This window comes from Diabrotica undecimpunctata, chromosome 11 (assembly GCF_040954645.1).
Source record: "Diabrotica undecimpunctata isolate CICGRU chromosome 11, icDiaUnde3, whole genome shotgun sequence".
Lineage (NCBI taxonomy): Eukaryota > Metazoa > Arthropoda > Insecta > Coleoptera > Chrysomelidae > Diabrotica > Diabrotica undecimpunctata.
This window is the reverse complement of record NC_092813.1, coordinates 6,231,799-6,252,503: the sequence shown is the minus strand read 5'-3', so window position 1 is coordinate 6,252,503 and position 20,705 is coordinate 6,231,799.

Sequence of the window (20,705 nt, the reverse complement as noted above, 5' to 3'; positions counted from 1 at the left end):
CAGAGTATATGTAATCGCCTTCAAACTAATGGAATTACAGTAACAATATTGTGGGTTCCATCACACGTTGGTATTCCAGGTAACGAAAAAGCCGATCAAGCAGCAAAACAAGCATGTTCTCTTAACGTTACAACAGACATTCAAACATCATCAGATTTAAAAAGAATAATCAAACATAAAATAATGGACCTTTGGAATGATCATTGGAAAAGAAGCAATACCAAGTTAAGCGTTCTACAACCAAACATTTTCTACCACTAGCTCCCACCAATGAAAAGAAAGGATAAATCTATCATTCGAAGATTGAAGATAGAAGGGCACACCCGCCTTACACATTGACACCTAATGAATTCCAGTAATCAGATTTTGTGCCAGTACTGCAACAGCACGACTTCCGTAACACATGTACTTCTTGACTGTCAACACTACCTAGCGGCCAGAAGAAAATACAATCTTGGTAACAACCTAAAAGACATACTTATCTCAAACAGCAGCAACTATGAAAATGTATTAAACTTTTTAAAAACACAAAGTTATACAATTTAATATAAAACAAAATGTATTACAAAAAATGTATTGTAACTAATTTGTACCCAATGTAAAGTATTAACCATGTAAACATGAATGTAAATTGTAGCTGTGTCAATGACCATTAGCTGTCGAGACACATATTTTTTCGAAATAAAAAAAAAGTACAATGACTTAATTGCACTATTGCCTTTTGTTACGTCAGGTTGTTATGCGTTTTATCAAAATTTAACACATAGCGATGTGGCCACAAACGATTACCCACAAGAAGATGAAGATGATATGGAGCATCTTTAACAATTTTGAAACTTGTCTATAATTTTACTTAATTATTATAACATTATAATATTTACCTCTAATAGAATAATAGTATAGGCTTTTTAATGTGTTTGTATTGTTTATTTCGTAAAGACCTTAACATGCAATGCCACATTATTTAAAAAAGTTGTTAGAGGTAAACAACACTATGTCCAACTACACATTTTTAAAAAAAAATTAAATAATGAACGGTAAACCTCAGGTATATAACACTTCATGGAATGAAAAACGATTATACACACCACAATAATAATATATTAATCTTGGTTAAATATAAGAAACATTTGAGTATTTACTGATTACAAATTTAAAAAATTTTAAAACTGCTCTCCTAAAAAAGTAAGAAAATGGACATAGTGTCCTTTACCTCCGAGGTACCGATATAAACTTATGAAACATTTAGTCATTAAGTCTCTCATTCCTCGTAGTTGCGCTGTCAAACCGTAAGGCAGCTAACAGAAATAAAAATCCTTACAGTGACATCGTAACACAAAATACGTCGCGTCACATGCCTATACTTGCAAATAGTCCTTCAGCATCCTTATGATTCAAATTAAAGACGGATGTAACATATAAAAGTCCAAAGAGTGCATTTATTACTAAAAAGTTTGTATGCTCAAAAGAAGACCCAGTGATCCATACTATTATCTGAACATGACAAATCGCTAATTTTTTCTTTGTGCATACCACAATTAGGTTTATAATAGCATCATTGATTAAAACACAAATTTTTACAAATTATACAGCGTTTTTTCGGCACAGTCTTTTGCAGCAGACTTTAAACCAGGAATATGTATTACAATGTTATGACTTCATGTTTTGCCAGTAGTTGGTGGATTTTTTGACCATTTGTAGCTATTTTTGCCATAAACGTACCTGAATAATTATTGAAAACTTTCACTATCTCCATCATCACTACTTACTGAAAGTACAGGACTCTGATCGCTGATTTCTCGAATAATCACTGTTGAAGGTCCTGAATCATCAATCTTCGTATTCCCTGGAATATTGCCTTCACACACAGTATCATATTTTGGGTCACTGTCATGATCACTGTCTATAGTTGAGGAGTCACTAATATCACCATAATCATCGTTTAAAAAAATTGCTTGTGCCTGTTCACTTGTAATGCGTTTTCCATCAATAACAATTAAATTTATGGTCGTAAAAATATATGAGTATCTGGTATCGTCGGGTCAGAGAATGGACCCTAGACCTACCTAGGGGTCTAGGGTCCATTTATCGACTGGTATTTCACACCTTGATGCGTGTGTATGATTTTGGAGAACTCCTAAAAGATGCCGTTATCTGACGCTTGTGCGAACAAAATACGAAGATAAATTTATCCGGTTGGGTCCAAAAAGACCCGTTAGTACCAGTTAAGGAAAGAGTAAATGATGAACAAAAATAGCAATGGATAAGGAAACAAGTACAATAAATAATAATGGACAGGAAAGTGAAATGCAAAAAAAAACAAGGAGAATAGAAAAGAAATATGGAAGCTGGGAACCTAGAATATCAGAAGTATACAAGGCAGAGAAAAAGAACTGAAGATAAAGTTTGAAGAAACAGGGCTAGATATACTAATAATAGAAAAACAACCGAAACTAAGAAAAAAGGACAAAGAATGATAACAACAGAAAATGATCATATATTTATATATAGTAGAATAAAAGAAAATTAGAGAGCAGCGGCAAGGGTAGGATGCATAGTGCACTCCAGATCCGTTAGCCAATTAGCTAATTAGGGGAGCCTGATCAGAGAGAATACTATGAGTTGATATGAAAGAAAAAAGCAAGAATTTAGAAACAATAATATTTGTATATGGCCCAAACGATGACGAATCGGATTATAATAAGGAAATTCTGGGAAGAATTTGCATTGGTCACAGAACAAGCAAAACGGAATATATATTTACCTAGTAAGTGACTTCAATAGCAGAATGGGCGCAAATAACCAGGAATATAAAAAGGTATTAGGAAAATATGGAGAAACAGAAACATAAGAATGCTAGAGTGATCAGTAGAGTATTTGGATATGTTTTTCTTAGTCAAGATGATAAACTAGGGATGCATTTTGAACATGAACATGTTTCTAGATGGGTAAAAACTAAATATATGCTTATATTGGTTGATTAATTTAGAGCCTCATTCCGATTAGCCTTTAATCATTGGCACTCTTTGGTATTTTGAACAAATATAGATGTTCGAAATATAGCTGGCAGTGGCAGTATTGGCACATTACTGGAATGCATTTAGGTATCTATGTGTTAACCTAGTGTGTTCTAGTCAGTCTTCTAGGTACTTTTGGTTTTTCTTTCTGCACATCCACTAATATTCAATGTGGTTGTATTTTTCAAATTTAAATTGCAGTATAGTTCAGTTATTTTGCCAAAAGTTGAGTGTGAAACGTTTAAATGTGGTTAAGATAATTGGCAGTTTGAGTACTGTCACTATCATTCGTTAATTATAAGGTTAATTTTGCTGCGAGATCAGCTATTTCATTGCTTAAATTTCCTATATGGAAGAGTACCAAGATAATTGTAAAAAAACTTATTGGAAGGTCAATAAATGGATTGCTTTATGGGTAGCTTAATAAATTGCAATAATAATATTACTTTCAAAAAAGATAACACTGTCAGCCTGTCCCTCTCTTGACATTCACGTATACCTCAAATAATAAATATCGCAACAAGGCGAGTCTACTTTATCCAGTTCGGACTTATATCAGATGTAATCCGTCAAAAATAAAAATTGAGAAGTAAATTTGTGTGCCGCTTACTATCAACTATTTGCGAACTACAAAATTCCTGCCCTGTTAATCCTATTGAATTTAGATTATGGGTGATGCGACAGGGAAAAATTTTACCTTTTGTCTGGGTTAGAGTATTCATATTTTCCCATAAACATTGGCACATTTTCTTCTTAAACACTATACTTGAGAGTGATTTTACATAATATCTTTCAAAATTTAATCAGTTTTGGCTTAATTAATATAAAAATTAAGCTCATTGAAAACAACTAATATTATCAACATAACTATACTACCCCTCTCGAAATGTAAATAGTTTTGCCCGAACCTATAAAACAAGTCTTTCATCGAAATGGCTTCATATACAGATTTATTATACAGTTTTGTGGTGAAACCTGCATTTTATGCGGTAAGATTACTAATTTAATTGTTAATTTATTCAATAAAAAAAAAATTATCTTATCTTAGAATTACAAGTATGAGGCTTATAGAAGGCTTTGAAATGTGTGTTCTTCGAAGGATGCTGAAGATTTCGTGGACAGAGCATGTGACCAACAATGAGGCGATGAAAAGAATAAGGACTGAGAGAGAACTCCTAAACATTTTAAACAACAGAAAAACGAGTTATCTAGAACATATTTACAGAGTGGAAAAATATAAGTTTCTACGACTCATAATGGAAAGGAAAGTAGAAGGAAAAAGAGGTCCAGGACGAAGAAAATGCTCCTGACTGAAGAATGTAGGGGACTGGACAGGCATGGACACACATTTGATACTAAGAACAGCTCAAGATAAAGAGCAATTTGCTATAGTTATAGCCACCCTTCCATAATGAAGAAGGAACCTTAAGAAGAACTAGAAGAACAGAATTTTAGTTAAATTTATTTATTCAATAAAAAACATAATATAATATTATATTAATATTATTAAGAATAGTTATTTCTATAATAAGGCATATTATGCTACAAGTGAGTGAAATATTTTTTTACCCGGTATTGAAATTTTTCTCACGAATTGTCAGCAACAGCCGACAACGAGTGGTAAATAAGAGTTCAGTGATTAAAAATATTATAAGAATAAGATAAGTAAATAATATATAATTTTATAAAATGTATTCTTTGCGCCTATCCAATTTAGCAAATCGTTCTACGATTGCATCAACATTTAGAGAAATTTCAGAATGCACATTGATGAGTACTAAATCAGTTAACCTTTCCTCCGAAGTTCTATTTCTAAGCCAAGTCACAGTATATTGCTTAAAAAGAATCAGTAGGTTCACTCTGCCGCCAGTCCTTTGTTCTTCATGTTCCATTTTTTTCACGCGCATGAGTTCCACGCGCAGATAAATTCCAGTTTTTGTTACACTGTTCAATATAATTTTTAATACACTGCTCGAAAATAAATAGGAAAAGTGTGACTTGTGGCGACCTAAAATTTAATGAGATTTTCGGAATAATGAATACTTCCCTTTATTTAACGTTTTCGACAATTATCGATAGTTTCCCAAATAATGATTACTGATTGTCCTTCAAAATGTATTATGTTGAATCCATCAGTTTGGATTAATCGAATATTTAATTTTTTGTATTCCATAGACAATCACGCTGTATTCACTGTTACTGGTGAGAAATCTCATAAAACGAAGAGCTAATGAGGAAACTAACAGTTATAATAAAAACAAGATTATAAAAAACACAAGTAGCGAACTATGAATACAAGTTAAAATAGAATATATATATATATATATATATATATATATATATATATATATATATATATATATATATCCACAATCACAACTTATTAATAACAAAATAATGAAATGAAAAAATGTCATATAGCCTAAATATCCCACTGTAGGATCACTACGTTCAAAACGTAGTTAGTTAAACTCAAATTTTTACATACATTTACAATTGAAAGAATCTATCTATATAAAAAGCTAGGATGTCACACTGTTTGTCCAGTAAGGTAACTACGCCACCTAGAAAAGAAATCTGAACTACCAACATCTACCAAAATTAAATATAATTAAGTAAAAGCTGTAAAAATGCTGTTGAGACAGAAAAATGCGTTAAATAAAAGGGCACTACACAGTATTTTCAATATTAATTAACGTATAGCGACATACGAGATAGGATAGGGCACTATGGATAAAAATGGATTTACCATAACACAAATTTTGATTTTTTTACTTAAAAAATGCCTCAGGTTGAGTACATAATAAACAACTGATTGAATCCTAACATGCGACATAGCAAATGAAAGGGGAGGATATAACGAACATATTCAGATAGAAAAAATAAACAAGGCGACCACTGAAAGGGTAGATAGGGAAGATAAACAATGTTTTCAATATTAATGAACGTATAGCGACATAAAAGATATGATAGGGCACTATGGATAAAAATAGATTTTCCTTAAGACAAATTTTGATTTATTGACTTAAAAAAGGCTTCAGGCTGAGTACAAAATTAATTGATCGAATCCTGACATGCGATATATCTCCTCAGCTATTTAATATTCTTTTTTAAAAGGTTCAAGAAAATTATGTTTTTTACATAGCTTAAGTTTTTTTTGAGACTAAAGCATGACAAATCAAACCAAAGCTGGGTTTTGGGAGGCATGTTAAATAGTTTCTGAAGGTAATACTCAAATTCTTGCAGAATATAAAATAATAGAATATATGTTACACCCAGCTAAGATACTCACAGACAGGAACAGTAACAGTCAAATCATAATTTTGAAAGATAAAATCAGATTCCACTTCCAGACAACGATGGAAAAGTGATAGCATATATCGCTGTTCCGGAAGTATAATGACATAACTGTAAAATTTTTGAAAAATGACTTTATTGTGTCGGAGGGATCAAAACTGCATTTTCAACATATATTTGTAAATCGTCGTAATTTTACTTACGAATTTTGCCATGACCGGTGATTCCGTAAATACAGTTATGATGATTTAAAAATATATAGAAAATGCAGTTTTAACCCCTCCAACATAATAAAGTCATTTTTCAAAATTTTACAATTATGTGTTGATACTTCTGGAACAATGATATACTGATCTCCAAGGACGTAGAAATTCTTTACAAGTACTACTTAGTACAAATCTATTTCACTTTGACAAACACGATAGATACTTCTGATTAATTATTTAAATAGATTAAGTCAATTAGGCAATATGATTTTTCAAACTTTAAAAGTGTGTAAGTGTGAAGAACTTCTATAATAATAATTATTTTATTATAATTTTGGAATATTCTTTGAAACTAATGAAATATTTTAAATCTTGCAACAGCAGCATTTTTCGCCAAATCTATTGCGCACGGACCGGCACGGACCTAGGAGTGGATTCAAAATTGTAACCGTGAAAATGCGAGAGTGAACCTACTAATTCTTTTTAAGCAATATACTGTGGCCAAGTCTTTAGACGCTTAAGCGTAGAAACACTACGCTCTGCTCTTGCTGCAGTGACAAGCAGTGTAATTAATATTTGCAGAAATGTTCTGATATTTGGATATACAGTAAAACCTCCGTTAACCGAAATAATTGGGGGGGAGGCCGTTTCGGATAACAAGAATTTCGGTTAAAAATAACATTGCTTTTTATAATATTCTTGATCAAAGTATTGGTGTTAAAAAATACTATGAGTTGATTTCGTAATGTTTTCTAATAAGTAAATCCAAAATAAAGTAATAAAATTAAGGAAAATGAACAAGTTTAACATGCTTTTTTAAAGAAATCTGCTTTTTTTGCGTTTTCGTTTGACAACGATGTTTCTGTCTCCCTCCATCGTTAATTTGCAGAACGTCATGAGTTTGCCTCATTCGATTGTTCGACGAAACGTAAAGCAATCTGAAAAGGACAAAACTTTATGTAATGACAACAAAAATTAAGAATCTAGTCGTGACCCTAACTAATTAGGCCTACTGTATAAAATTCTTTCCTCTAAAGCATTGAAAATCTCGTCGACGGTCTTGTGCTGCCTGTTGCCTCTTGGGTCGTCATCTTCGTCATCTGATATGCTCAGGTTGTCTTGATAAAGAATCATATCAATGATGTCCTGGTCGATGAATTCACATTCTGAGTCATCAGCTGCTAACCAGTCACGTATCTCTTCTTAGTTAATTTCGTCATGTCCCGGCAAATTTTTAATGAAAGGTTTAATTTCTTCTGTCGTTTTCTTACCATTTTCTTCTTCAGGATCGTCAATCAAAATCTTATCAAAAAGTTTGTTCCAGCATTTTTCCAAAGTTGAAGATTTGATCTTGGCCCACGACTCAGCTCACCAATAAAAATGTTTTATTGTTAAAGATTTGAGAATTTCGGGAACACTTTTGGATTAATTCGTCTCCTGTAATAACAGATGTCTTAAGAATGCTTCTCTATAATGTATCTTGAATGTCTCTATGACTCCCTAGTCTAACGGCTGGATTAAGCTTGTGACATTCGGTGGCAAAAATCTGACAATTGTCACCATTTTGTAGATTTTGAGGGTGAGGACGCATTTTCAACAAGCAACAATGCTTTGATGAGAAGGTTTTTTGATTTTAAAAAGGATTTTACACTTGAGACGAATTCATTATCAAACCATTCTAAAAATAAAGTGGTCGACATCCATGAAATTTTTTGGTTCTATACCTTAAAATGCCTTTTCGGAAACATCTTTTAGAGCTCTTGGTTTTTGTGATTTCCCAACACACATAGACATCAATTGGTGGGTGAAATGAACGGAATTGTTTACGTTTTGCGACAAACATTTACTTTTTATTGACGAAATTATTGAAACTGTCAGCCATTTCGGTTAAACGATGTTTCGGTTAAAAAGGTTTCGGTTAAGGGAGGTTTTACTGTATATGAATATCGCAGTTTTCTAATGCTTCTAAAATAGAATCAGGAAGTTTTCCATTATTTTGTACATCCTTTTCCACTATTGAATACACAGTGAAAACTCTTGTTCTACTGTGGAATATGCAGTAGATAATAATCCAATAATATCCTGAAAGAAATCAACAATTTTTTTTAATGCAACTTTATCTTCTGGTGTGTTATCAGTTTTAGGTAAAAGAACTCGAAGATTAAATAGCTTCATAACTTTCGGTGAAAGTCATTCTTCTAAATCAGTTAAGATATTGTCTAAAAGGAATAAATAAATAGATCTTCGGAAATATTCTTCGCAAAAGTTAGCAGGTTGGTTTTGACAATAGGTTTGATGAGCAACTATACGAGGCATCTTCGATTCAATGTCTAGTTGTTCAGCTATTTCCTTTACTTCATAGTAAAGTTTGCTAAAAACAGACTCAGGATTTGATCTTTTATTTTGAAGAATGCATTTAGTGTCCTCTATGGCCTCTATCCATAGATTCAAATCTAATTTTGGTGACTGAAGAAGACGACTAAGTGATCACTAACGTATCAGACAGTGCTAATGCAACAACAATATTCACTTTGATATTTATTATAGATAAATATAACATGTACAAATGTTCAAATTACAACAACCAATTTGTAGACAAAACTGAAGATAAGAAATACCTAATACAAAATAAAAATGTAGCGATAAGAGTAAGCAATAATGTGTGCGCGGTAATTCTATCTCATCGATAATAATCGAACGATTCTCTGGCACCCAAATGACGAATTGACAAAATTTGAAAATCGCGTATCTCTGAATTCGCAGAAGTCTGGGTAGCGGTAGTGGAGGAATTACTGTATTCAGAATTGTTGATTTTTTTAAAGAGCAATGTAAAAATTCTTTTGTATAATTCTACACTTACACCTAGAATAAAAATGAGTTTGAATCATTTCAACTCTTGACTTCCTGCTTATAGGGTTGATGGGTTTTAAATTATTTTTTGATGATTATCTGATTGATATTTAATTTTGTTTGGGAGGGGTCATGACCTCCGTGACCCTCCCCTTGGATCCGCCACTGGCGTTCGGTGATTTAGTCAGGGGCACGTAATTTTTTTATTTTTTACAAGAATATTACTAGGTGTAACGTTTAACGATAAAAATTATAAATATTCTTATTTTTTTTTGTAACCTAATTGTAGTATGAATGAAATCTTTTTTTGTGTCGAGAAATTTAAACTTTTAAATTAATTAATTTGCGTACTAAGTTTTATTTCAATTCGTTTAAAGACGGCAACCTGTTTAGCTGTACGTTCATTATTTACGTCATTTTGAGTATTTAATAAACACAATTTTTTGAAAACTCTATTTTATTTAAATAATATTATTTTTTTGAAAGTATAATTACTCGTAGTATTGTAACTTTTTTGCATTATTTCATTAAAAAATTTTTATTAAAAATCCTTTGTAAAAGGTATATAATTTTTAAAAACCCAAATGGGTTGTTATAGACAAAACGTTTTCGGAATCCATTATTCCATCATCAGTGTCCTATAAAATATATAACCACTTAATTAAAGAGAACGTGAAGTTAAAATTTTGACTAAGGTTAATGAAAAGTGTGGTTAATACTTACTAGGTGCACATGAGTGTAGCCACTAAATACATGGGTAAAAACCCGTTAACAAAAATTTAGTTACATTTGTTTTACATTATATTATATAAATTGCTAGGATGCTAAAGTTACCGTTGGATTAGGTAACATGGCGACATATGACTCCACGTTGAAGTTGCAAGTCCTGAGACGGTGTGTCTACGAGGACTTAATGGAAGCAACTGATTGAAATGACAATGTTGACAAGTTAGGACGGAACAAGTAACAGAGTAGTCAATATAACTGTATGTGTCTACTTAAGACAAAAGCCAACGTTAATTAAATTGTTAAAGTAATAGATTTTTTGATATTAAATAATATAACAGTATCAACCATCAATGTTGTTGTTTTTTTAAAAAATTGATTTTTATGTGTATGAGGTGAAATGTGGAGAGTAGATAATGTGGTTATAGTTAGGCAACCAACTATGCATGTGTGTGGTAGTATAATGAAAAAGAGATTTTTATATTTAGGCCCTTTATGTTTATTCAACATTTGGTACTTGGAAAATAGAAAATAGACACATGTAGAAGGTTGAGTTATAGAAATTTTGTTTAATATTGGTGGAAAATGAATGAATATATTTAAAATATGACAGTGTTCTTATATGAATGAGATACAACTTTTGTAGTATAATGGTCATGTGAAATTTAACTTATAACTTGATTATAGAAGGCCCTGTATGTCAAAAAACAACATTTGGTACCTGGTAAATGTAAAAATAATTAAGTTGTAAGTACATGAAAGTAAATATCTGATAGGGTGTTAACAGACTAAGTGATATGGAAGTTTTATTTTTTAACTATTATGTGGAATGAATAGAAATTGATGGTTGGGACATGGTTTTTTTTAAAAAGTTAATAGAATAGTACTCAACTTATAACTTAAGAAAGGTCCTATCTGTCATAAGCAACACTAGGTACCTGGGAACTATAAAAGGATTAGTTACAAGTTGTATGATTTGCAGGTGTATAATTGTCCAAAATGTGAAAATGGAATGGTTGTGGGTTGGCTCTGTTAGAATTAAGTAAAGCAAAAATTATGGGGTCAGCTTTAATGGTAATTAAGTTCTGTGATTTGTTTTTAATTCTTAATGGATATGAAGGTCTTAAGGTGTTCATTAAACTAATGTCTAAAATAAACAGAATTTGATGGCTGGAACATGGTTTAGAAGTATGTTGTAAGTATACTACTCAACTTATAACTTAAGAAAGGCCCTATCTGTCATAAAGCAACACTAGGTACATGAGAAATATAGAGAGATAAGTTATAAGTTGGTGATGTTATAGGTGTATATAAACCTCAATTATGAAAATGAAATGGTTCTAAGGTGGCTCTGATGAAATTGAGTGAAAAATAAGAAATTTATAGTGTTTTTGAAAAAATGTAGGATGCGGAAAGAATACAGAAGGCTGAGATCCCCAGAGAGCTGCAAACAAACCCTAGGAGGGTTGTGTGGAAGAGTGAAATGAAGACTGAGAGGTTAGTTTGAAAGAGATGAAGAATAGTATAAGGTTTGGAGGTGCCGACAAGAAGTATGGACAACAAAGGTATAGTGGGTCGGACTAGAAGTTTGGGTTTACTAGAGAGTGATAAGGACTGATTGGGAGTGTGATGTGTAAACAGAAAAGTTTTTTGGAGTGGTTTAAAGAAGATGAGTATTTGGCGGACAAATAGTGATAAAAGTAGATTTTTGTTGTAAAAGTGAGTAGGGGATGAAGATTATGAAAATAGTTGGCGATGGAGAGGGAGGAAGTCTCGATTGAAGGATACATGACGATTGACGCAATTTGGGCTTTTTTGTTTTTCTTTGAGAATTTCAAGGTCTTCGTATAAGTCTAACTTAAGGAAATTTTTTTGGGGGATGTTGTGAATAAGTGAGACGTCTTCTGGGATATTAAGGGTGTGTTTGTGTTCTTTAAGATGTTGAGAGAAAGTGGAAGTATTTTCTCTTTTAGTGTGTTCTAGAGAACGTGAGGATAGTGATCTGCATGTTCTACCTATGTAAGAGGCGTTACAATCTGAACATTTTAATCTATACACTCCACTCCGATCCATATAATTGATGGGATCTTTGGAATTAGATATGTGTTGACCCAAATTGTTGGGTACTTTAAATGACACATGGATGTTTTCAACCGACCGTTGGATGAGATTTCGGATATCTCCAGAAAGACTTTCATGATAGTATGGAAGTGAAACGTAATTGGGCTTGGTGGTGAGGTCTCTGGGGAACGCATTCTCCTGCAGGGTCTTAAGGCGTTTTTTACGGATGAGTTTGTTGATGATGTTGGGATCATATCCATTGTTGACTGCTATTTGTCTAAGTATGTTGAATTCTTTTTTGTAGTTTGTGTCTGAAAGTGGAATGGTTTCTAAGCGGTGGATATAACTATGAAAAGCTGCATGTTTATGTGACATGGGGTGGTTGGATGAAAATGGAATTGTGTGATCGGTCTGTGTGGGTTTCCTGTAGATACTGAAATCGAAGTGGTCAGTTAATCTGGTAATGGTAAGATCTAGAAAATTGATTGACATGGATGATTCTAGTTCCATAGTGAACTTGATATTGGGGTGAATTTGGTTAATTTTGGAAAGTAAATGTTCAGCTGAATTGGAATTACCTGAAATGAAGACTAAACAGTCATCAACATAGCGGAACCAATGGAGTATTTCATGAAAAACCCTGAAATACTCCATTGGTTCCGCTATGTTGATGACTGTTTAGTCTTCATTTCAGGTAATTCCAATTCAGCTGAACATTTACTTTCCAAAATTAACCAAATTCACCCCAATATCAAGTTCACTATGGAACTAGAATCATCCATGTCAATCAATTTTCTAGATCTTACCATTACCAGATTAACTGACCACTTCGATTTCAGTATCTACAGGAAACCCACACAGACCGATCACACAATTCCATTTTCATCCAACCACCCCATGTCACATAAACATGCAGCTTTTCATAGTTATATCCACCGCTTAGAAACCATTCCACTTTCAGACACAAACTACAAAAAAGAATTCAACATACTTAGACAAATAGCAGTCAACAATGGATATGATCCCAACATCATCAACAAACTCATCCGTAAAAAACGCCTTAAGACCCTGCAGGAGAATGCGTTCCCCAGAGACCTCACCACCAAGCCCAATTACGTTTCACTTCCATACTATCATGAAAGTCTTTCTGGAGATATCCGAAATCTCATCCAACGGTCGGTTGAAAACATCCATGTGTCATTTAAAGTACCCAACAATTTGGGTCAACACATATCTAATTCCAAAGATCCCATCAATTATATGGATCGGAGTGGAGTGTATAGATTAAAATGTTCAGATTGTAACGCCTCTTACATAGGTAGAACATGCAGATCACTATCCTCACGTTCTCTAGAACACACTAAAAGAGAAAATACTTCCACTTTCTCTCAACATCTTAAAGAACACAAACACACCCTTAATATCCCAGAAGACGTCTCACTTATTCACAACATCCCCCAAAAAAATTTCCTTAAGTTAGACTTATACGAAGACCTTGAAATTCTCAAAGAAAAACAAAAAAGCCCAAATTGCGTCAATCGTCATGTATCCTTCAATCGAGACTTCCTCCCTCTCCATCGCCAACTATTTTCATAATCTTCATCCCCTACTCACTTTTACAACAAAAATCTACTTTTATCACTATTTGTCCGCCAAATACTCATCTTCTTTAAACCACTCCAAAAAACTTTTCTGTTTACACATCACACTCCCAATCAGTCCTTATCACTCTCTAGTAAACCCAAACTTCTAGTCCGACCCACTATACCTTTGTTGTCCATACTTCTTGTCGGCACCTCCAAACCTTATACTATTCTTCATCTCTTTCAAACTAACCTCTCAGTATTCATTTCACTCTTCCACACAACCCTCCTAGGGTTTGTTTGCAGCTCTCTGGGGATCTCAGCCTTCTGTATTCTTTCCGCATCCTACATTTTTTCAAAAACACTATAAATTTCTTATTTTTCACTCAATTTCATCAGAGCCACCTTAGAACCATTTCATTTTCATAATTGAGGTTTATATACACCTATAACATCACCAACTTATAACTTATCTCTCTATATTTCTCATGTACCTAGTGTTGCTTTATGACAGATAGGGCCTTTCTTAAGTTATAAGTTGAGTAGTATACTTACAACATACTTCTAAACCATGTTCCAGCCATCAAATTCTGTTTATTTTAGACATTAGTTTAATGAACACCTTAAGACCTTCATATCCATTAAGAATTAAAAACAAATCACAGAACTTAATTACCATTAAAGCTGACCCCATAATTTTTGCTTTACTTAATTCTAACAGAGCCAACCCACAACCATTCCATTTTCACATTTTGGACAATTATACACCTGCAAATCATACAACTTGTAACTAATCCTTTTATAGTTCCCAGGTACCTAGTGTTGCTTATGACAGATAGGACCTTTCTTAAGTTATAAGTTGAGTACTATTCTATTAACTTTTTAAAAAAAACCATGTCCCAACCATCAATTTCTATTCATTCCACATAATAGTTAAAAAATAAAACTTCCATATCACTTAGTCTGTTAACACCCTATCAGATATTTACTTTCATGTACTTACAACTTAATTATTTTTACATTTACCAGGTACCAAATGTTGTTTTTTGACATACAGGGCCTTCTATAATCAAGTTATAAGTTAAATTTCACATGACCATTATACTACAAAAGTTGTATCTCATTCATATAAGAACACTGTCATATTTTAAATATATTCATTCATTTTCCACCAATATTAAACAAAATTTCTATAACTCAACCTTCTACATGTGTCTATTTTCTATTTTCCAAGTACCAAATGTTGAATAAACATAAAGGGCCTAAATATAAAAATCTCTTTTTCATTATACTACCACACACATGCATAGTTGGTTGCCTAACTATAACCACATTATCTACTCTCCACATTTCACCTCATACACATAAAAATCAATTTTTTAAAAAAACAACAACATTGATGGTTGATACTGTTATATTATTTAATATCAAAAAATCTATTACTTTAACAATTTAATTAACGTTGGCTTTTGTCTTAAGTAGACACATACAGTTATATTGACTACTCTGTTACTTGTTCCGTCCTAACTTGTCAACATTGTCATTTCAATCAGTTGCTTCCATTAAGTCCTCGTAGACACACCGTCTCAGGACTTGCAACTTCAACGTGGAGTCATATGTCGCCATGTTACCTAATCCAACGGTAACTTTAGCATCCTAGCAATTTATATAATATAATGTAAAACAAATGTAACTAAATTTTTGTTAACGGGTTTTTACCCATGTATTTAGTGGCTACACTCATGTGCACCTAGTAAGTATTAACCACACTTTTCATTAACCTTAGTCAAAATTTTAACTTCACGTTCTCTTTAATTAAGTGGTTATATATTTTATAGGACACTGATGATGGAATAATGGATTCCGAAAACGTTTTGTCTATAACAACCCATTTGGGTTTTTAAAAATTATATACCTTTTACAAAGGATTTTTAATAAATTTTTTAATATATGGTATACAGCCAAATACAGGAACGTAGATTCCTTGTGGATATTTCATTAAAGATATAAATTCTTTTTGCAGATTACAGATAAATCTGTCTATTTTATTAGTTTTGTATTAATAATTCTTTAATAAAGCCCTTGTGAAGTATCAGCTTTTACCACAAGTCTTCTTAGCTATTTCATTACAAAACAGTTTTAGTAGGTTTCGGAAGGAGTTTGAACCTATATAACATCTAGATGCTGTTTGTATATGGAGAAACGGACAAAAAGGCGAATGAAATCAATCAATATCCAATAAAACGAAGTTCTGAAGTATCCTTTGGATATGTCGAATAATATGTAAGAAATCCTGAGGTATGGAACCCGAACAGATGTACCTACTATATACAGTGGAACTTGGAAATTACGGCATCGGTAGTTACGTCATCTCGGTTGTATTGTCCGACCTTTGCAAAACGAACGAACTAACATTGTAAATCATAAACCTTTACAGTTCCATAATTTCTTATTTATCAGTGTCATCCTAACAGTCAAATTTTCGGTTTCAGAACAGTCAGTTTAAGAAATTGTCGCTATCGTGAAATTGTGTTCGCCTCGTTTTGTTTTTAGGTTTTAATTTTAATTTAGTAATTAACTTTTTATTTTTTAATATGGCAAGTTGTAGTACTAAAAGGAAGATTTTGTATATTAAAGATAAAGTGCATGTTATAAGAGCATTTGAAAATGGTCGAAAAATTGCTGATGTATGTCGGCAATTTGGACTTGTTAATTCGACTGTCGGCTCAATCCTAAAAAACAAGGACAAAATTTTTAAAAGCCTTTAATGAGAAGGGAGAAAATGTTAAAAAGATTAGGAAGTGCATTCGTGGTGATGTAGATTCAACTCTAGTCAAATGGTTCAAGCAGTGTCGCAGTTCTGATATTCCTGTGTCTAGGCCACTTTTAAAGGAGAAGGCTACAAAGTTCGGAAAACTGTTTGGTGAAGATTTCACATGCTCTATCGGCTGGCTAGATCGGTTTAAAGTTCGGCACTCAGTTCCCTTCACGAAAATGTGTCGACGATAACGTAACAGGTAATTGGTTACAAAACACATGGCCGCAACTAAGGCAACCATACAAGGATGAAGATATCTCAATGGCGATAAAACTGGTGTCTTTTACAAACTAACGCCAGACAAAACTTTAAATTTTAGAAAGGAAATTGAAAAGATATGGTTAAAACTCTCTCTTCGTTATGAAACACTAGCTATTGGTGTTTTATATAATCCTTATGGAGCATTTTATAAAACTTTCTTTGGAGTTTTGGAAACAACTTTATCATCAGTACTGCCAAGTGTAGATCATTTACTCTGTTTGGGCGATTTTAATGTTGATCTGTTAAATACCAATAATTATTCCACACAGTTCATTACAGATGTATTAGATGGTCTTGGACTAAGGCAGATGGTAAATCAAGCAACTAGAATCACCCAGTTCACATCGACTCTGCTTGATTATGTAATCACATCTACTGAGGATAAAATCTTGTCTATTGAAGTAAAACATATCCCAGAAATAAGCGATCATGAATTGGTTGTTTTAAAATTTGGTTGTGATGTCAAATCTAATACAAATAAATTTATTACTACTCGGAATTTCAAAAATTTAAATTACAGTTAATTTAAATCATATCTGGAATCTACACCGCGGAGAATAATTTATGAATTGCCAGATATAGACAGTAAAGTCGATTTTCTCTCTAATAATATCACTACTTTACTTCACATACATGTTTCATATCAGACTTTTAGAATCTCAAAGAAATATGCTCCATGGATAACTAATGCCATCAAGCAATTAATATTAGATAGGGTAAAGCACTTACTACTTACGAGGTTACTAAAAATATAAATCAATTGAATGACTACAAAGTATTGTGTAACTTAGTAATAGCCATGACTACGAGGGAGAAAAAATCATATTTTAAAAACATACATGATCAATCTTCTAAAGATATGTGGAATAATTTAAAATAGTTGGTAAATAATTGCAAAACCAAAAATAACTTTAAAATAAAAAACGTGTGGAATGCAAACGAGATAAATAAACACTTTATTAAAGTCATACCAAACATAAAAGCTTACATTGATACACAAATATTCTATGAAAACAACTTTAAGTATTCTCTCAGTTCTTGTCTTAACTTTAAACCAGTATCTGAAATTAATATTTTGCATATTATTATTAATATTAAACGTAAAACTATTGGTGATGATGGTATTAAAATATTAACGCTGCAACTGTTTATTCCCTTTCTTCTACCGTAGATCACACATATCATTAACTGTTGCTTAACAAATTCAATTTTTCCCAGTAAATGGAAACGGGCACATATTATTCCTTTACCGAAGACTAAAATTACAGAAAGCATTAAAGAGTTAAGACCAGTAACTGTACTGCCTACATTATCTAAAATTTTGGAAAAGGTAATCGATATTCAGTTACAAACGCATTTGAAAAATAACAACATAATCTCTACGATGCAGTCCGGTTTTAGGTCCAGATATAGCTGTCTTTCTGCTTTATTAAATATTACAGATGATATTTTTAGAGCCTATGACCAAAACAAAATATCAATTCGAATTCTTCTAGACTACTCAAAAGCTTTTGATACAATTAACCATAATTTGTTATTCTCTATTTTAAAATATATTGGTCTAGAAGCGAGAGCAGTTAATCTAATGAAATCCTATCTTTCTAATAGATGTCAAGCAGTAAAACTTAATCAAAATATTTCTCCATTTCTAGATCTTAATACTGATGTGCCTCAAGGATCTATATTAGGTCCAATTTTATTCTCTATACACACATTTAATTTTCCTTCTGTGTTTTTGTCCTGTTCACAACATTATTATGCAGACGATACCCAACTCTATATGTCATTTTATCCAAATGAGTGTAATCAAGCGGTAAATGCAATAAATCATGACCTTCTTCAGCTGCAGATTTTTTCTCAAAATCATTGTTTAAAATTGAATACATTAAAAACTCAGGGTATCATTTTTGGGAGGAATCTCCATAGGAAAATATTTTTATAGAATTATGCCAATCAAATTATCTTAGGAAATGACAATTTAATTTTTAGCAAAAAGATTAAAAGCCTTGGGGTTTGGTTCGACGAAGATTTAAGGTTTACATATCATGTAAGTATTTGTTTACAACGAGCTTACGCCGTTTTAAAATTACTGTAACAAAGCCGCAATTTATTAAGTAGGGCCACAAAGTCATTATTATGTAATGCTCTGGTATTATAAAAATTAAATTATTGTGACGTGCTTTACAATGCGTGTCTCACTGAATTTGATTAATGGAGAATACAGAAATTGCAAAATTCTTGTTTGCGTTTGATTTTTGGCATCAGGAAATTTTAAAGGATAAGTCATGTTTTCACTGTAGTCAAGTGGCTAAATATGAAAAATCGTCGAAAACTCCATGCTTTATGTTTTTACCATGAAATAATTCAAGAGAGAGTTCCACCATACCTGTACAATCGAATAACTTATAGGACGGAGGTTCATAATCTTAATCTTAGACACAAGAATACCCTCACTTTACCTAAACATACAACATCCTTTTTTAAACGTTCATTTTCATATTCAATTGCGTGCAATATTAACAGTTTGTCCTAAAATATTAAAAATCTGTCTAGACTTAAGTTCAAGAGATTAATTTATGAGCAGTTGTTCGCTGAACAGTAATTTAAAAATTTAAGAATTAAAAAAAAATAAATACTTTATAATTAATAAATTTAATATGTACTTAATATTTTTATGTTTTATTGTAAATACAATTTCATTCTTTAGATATAGTCTATCTATCCTATTTTCGGGGGGTTAGGTGGAAGAGCAGTTGTGTGCCACAGAATCTGGTCCTACTGATATTATATTTCATTGTAAAGAAAATTTAATCTGTTGTTAATAAAGACATTTATTATTATTATTATTATTATTATTAAATAATGCTGTAATAAAATTTTACCTCGTTAAAATTTTATTTTTTTCTACCTTTTTTATAACGTCACTCTGATAAAGTGCCATTTTTTTACTGGACCCTTTAATCTGGCCCCTCTCGCCCAGAGTAGTCTGGGCATCACAAACGCCAAAGACTAGATCCTTATGGGTCTAGCCCGTATGATAGAGGTTATTAAATGAATCCATTTTAGGAGGCCTAAGTATCTGAAGGGCTCACAAATGGGCCCTGCCCCTATCTACCATAACCATAACAATAACAGACCTACGATTACGTATGCAGCAAATGTGCTGAATGCTGAATCACAACAGAATTTATGTCGACTGCCCCAACCGACTCTATGTAGGGTATACTAGACCTTCCTCTATTACAAATATAAATGGAAAAAAAAGACAAAGGAAGGAGCATACAGAAAGCGAATAAGACGCCAGAAGCAGGGCGAAAGGGTACTGGGATTAAATCTGGAGAGGCTCTCTAAATAATAATCATTTAAAGTTTAAAACGGTACCAGATGCAATGCAACCTAAATTTAATTTCGACAAACTGGTTATCCTCGTTTTTTCAGGACATAACCTATGGGAGTCGATTTAACCAAAATTAAGATAGAGGTAATGGATTTTAACAAGAGCTATGAGTCATGCCAATACAGTACACAAGTTTACCTGTTATTTACAAGGTCATAGCTCTTGTCAAAATCCATTACCTTTAGTCTTATCTATAATATCCAATCTCGAGATAGGAATGAAACATGAACAAGAAGAGCAACCTTATAGGATAATTTTGTGATATTTTCTCCAGATATTCTAATAGATTTTAACCAAAATGTGTATTTAAATATATTTTTGTAATCTCGCCTTTACTTTGTACTAATTTTAATAACTATTTTTAATATATTCCATATACAAAATGTTGAATAAATTCCTTATACAACAAATATCGCAGTTGTTAATTTATTGGTTACATTTTTAAAGTTAGCAGTTGCATTTATGTTGGAATAAATTGGCGAAGATAGA